Here is a 3,577-nt window from a genome sequence, read left to right as displayed (position 1 = left end):
GTTCCCACCTGCCAAGGTTTGGCCTTGGCAACCTAAAGATCCCCACGGGAAAAAAGCCTAGCATTGCTTGTTTGTAAGTCATGGAATTACCAGCAGAGGCTAATGCTGGTAAGCACCATACACATGAGATCTAGGGATAGGAAATAGCTGCAATCCACAGGTTCAAGTCCTGCCCTGCTCTGCACATTGTTTGTAACAGGGAACATAGAACAGTGATGCCCAGGACCCTGGAAAACATTTGGAGTTCAGGAAAACCTGGACATCGCCTCTGTGTCTTCAGTGCATTTGTATGTTGTACGGCACAAGTGTGCGGAGCGCTCCCTTTGGAAGACCAGGGCTCTAAGAAGTCTCTCCAGCAGCACATCCCACTTGCCATCTAGAAGACACCACTAACCCAAGTCCAAGCAACTTCTCAGCACCACTTCCTGCCAATCCCAAGACCTTCAAGCACAACCACGACCTTCAAGCACAACCACTCAAGCACAGACACCACTAACCCAAGTCCAAGCAACTTCTAACCACGACCTTCAAGCACAACCACGACCTTCAAGCACAACCACGACCTTCAAGCACAAGCAGGTGAGAAAGCAATTATCACCCATGAAACAAAGGGAAGGTGACCCTGTCAGGACCAGGTCCCCTGCACACTGCACACACAGAGGCTGGTGCCCAGGGACACAGCGAGTCCCCACGAGGCTCATTTGGGCTTTCAATGAGCTTCATGCATTATTTAGTAGCAACAATGGCAGGAACAATGGGAGAAGCAGGAACAAGGTGCCCCCGCTCAGCTGTGCCATCAACCCCCGCTATTGACTGTCCCCATCCATAAGTGCTGCAGGGCCAGAAACGCTTTTGTTTCCACCCTCTCCATCGTACCCTGCCTTGCTCAGGGGTAGCTTCTGTCTCCCAACCACTTCTTCCATTAGGGACCACAGTTTTGGCCTTATTTGCGTTGGATGTTTTCCACACACAAAAGCACAGGAACAAAAAGAAGAGTGATAGATTCAAGAGGCCGTGAAGCCAAAAGCTCCAGTGACATTCAGGTGTCCATTGCAGGTCACTGGGACGGGGCAAAGAGCAGTGCCCTTGCCCCCCCTCTGTGCTTTCCTGTGTGCCTTCCCTGTCCTTAATGGACCTGGAGAATGGGAAACGCGAAGAGGAGACACAGCAGAAAGACGTTCAAGCATGTTAATGCAGGAACAGACACAAACAGGTAAACACTACCCTTGTGAGCCGGAATCCGAGCCCAGGAGCAGGCGCTGGGTGAGAACGGGTATTGCTGTGGCTTTAAAGAATCATGTTGCCTCTGTTGCTTAGTGTAGGCTCTTCGGAGCAGGCTTGTCCAAGGCGGGATGCAAAGGCTTCCTTTTGCCTTTTCCCTTCATGTAAAGCCGCAGGAAGAGCTGCAAGAACAACATGGGTTTAGTCTCCTCCTCACAACTTCTCCCTCCTCTTCCAGAGCCTCTGCCCCGTCCTGCAAACCCCTGGGGTGGGAAGAAGAGGGGGAAAACGAACTAAACCAAGAAACCAGCGCACACACACTGTAATTCCAGCCGTTGGGATGCTGCAGCCAGGTTTGCAAAGCCACGAAGAGCTGAGTTTGCAAACGCTTGGCCCAGGATGGTTCAAGCACCACAAAGCAGTTTGGCACCTGGCTGATTGCTGCAGGAATCTCTGCCTCCTCCCCATGCCTTGTGGGCTTTAAGCTCTTAGAGCCATTAAAGGCACCCACACATCTGTCAGCCTCGATACAGCAAACACCAACATGATGAACTCGACACAGAGCCCTCGAAGGAAGGGCCTCACACAGCCCATGTGCTGCACCACACAGGAGGATGGTGCGTGGCTCAAGCTCGACCCTGCGCAAGGGCTGGACACCAAAGTCTCATTCCCCATCAATAAGCAGCACCCCGGAGGAGGTGATTGTTCCCAGTCCTACCCCACAGGCCACCCCATTGGTGTCACAGACTCCCCAGCAGCAGGGCTATGGGAGCAGAGGGATATGCAGGGTGCTCCATGCACAGCTGTGCTCTGATCACACCACATACCTGTACACACAGCCTGCCAAGATCAGCACCACCCGGTTGCTCTGCTCTGCTCTGCCCTCGTGGTCAGGCTGGGCCTCAGAGCTAGTTTTTCGTGTCCTTTCTTCTAAACCACAATTGCTCAGGACACAATTCTTCTCTATACCCCAAACCCAAGCACATCCCAGTCAGAGCATTAAAACCACCTACAAAAAGGAAAGCCAGGGGTTCCAAATCGTTGGTGCTCTGCTCTTTCTAAAGGTACAGACCAAAAACAATCAACCTATTTGGACCCACAGTTTAAGAACCTGCTGAGATCGCTCACAACACATTCTCTCCAAGCAAGAGCAGCCTACCCCAGGAGTGCTGCCGACTCAACCCAAAGCCACCAGCCAGCTTTAGGCTTGGTTTCCCACTTCAGTTCCTCCCTATGAACCACTCTGCACACGTTGCTCCACTCCACAGCATCCCACCCCACTTCTACTGCACCTTCCCCACTGTTCCACAGTGAAAACTCAATCCCACTCCTTCCCCAACAGGGCTGAGAAACCTTTACCTGGAAGCTGGAATACCTCAGTGGAGCAATAACACGTCCAAAGAGCACACCACCATCTCTTCTTCCTCAGCTCTTTGTTCTCCTGGCCTTTATGGGTTCTAATGAGGATGATGATTCTCTCCTGAGCACCTTTAGGACACTTAATGAACTCAGCTGCTCCTTGATGTGGCCTGAGTGAGATCAAGGGGCTTAACTCCCTGCTTGCTGGAAGGAAACAGGGTGCCAAGTGCTGCTTTCCCAGTGTATGCAACCCCAGAAGCTCACTGTGCTCCTCCAAGGGTTCCTGAGTGTGTGCTCATGGGTTGAACAGCTGAGACAGGGCTTAAAGGAACTCAGCCCGTTCCCCTCGTATCTTTGTTAGCATCGCAACCATGAAGACATAATCCAGGAGAAAACCTGCCCAAAGAAACAGAAATCCAAGAAGAAACAGTTCATTGGAAGAAAAGCAACCCCAATCCAGTCCAAGGTGTGAATGTGAGGCTCAGAGACTGGTACTGCCACAACATACTGCCTCTTCTCATGCACAGGGATGCATCTAGAGACCTTAAAGAACTGAGGAAAGCAAGTCCTCAGTCAGAGAAGAGCCAGCTGGCTTCGGTTTTGAAGCAGCCACTGTTCTGAAGCACTTTCTGCTCCCCTTCTCCAGCAGTTTACCACTGAGAGCTGAATGAGCAGGAAAAATACAGATGTAACCCAGGGCTCTGTGCCCTATTTTGCATGACTGAAGCAAACTTGTTCATGTTTCCAGGCCTGTGACTTGTTTGAACCTGTTTTGTCATGCACTGAGTTGATCTCTTCACCTGTACAGGATGAAACGGTGCATTGGTCATCTTTATTCTGCTTTTCCTAATCCAAATCACCAGAAGCAGTAGGACAACAGTGCCAGGAGCCTCAGGCACAGAAATGGCAAAGAAAAACTAAAGCCTGTACACTGCAGAGCAGTCACTGGTACGTGGGAAGCCTCCTGTCCGTTCATGCCCACGTTCCTGATCACTTT

Source organism: Nestor notabilis, unplaced genomic scaffold (assembly GCF_000696875.1).
Source record: "Nestor notabilis isolate BGI_N333 unplaced genomic scaffold, ASM69687v1 scaffold18664, whole genome shotgun sequence".
NCBI classification, from domain to species: domain Eukaryota; kingdom Metazoa; phylum Chordata; class Aves; order Psittaciformes; family Psittacidae; genus Nestor; species Nestor notabilis.
This window is presented reverse-complemented; position numbering follows the sequence as displayed.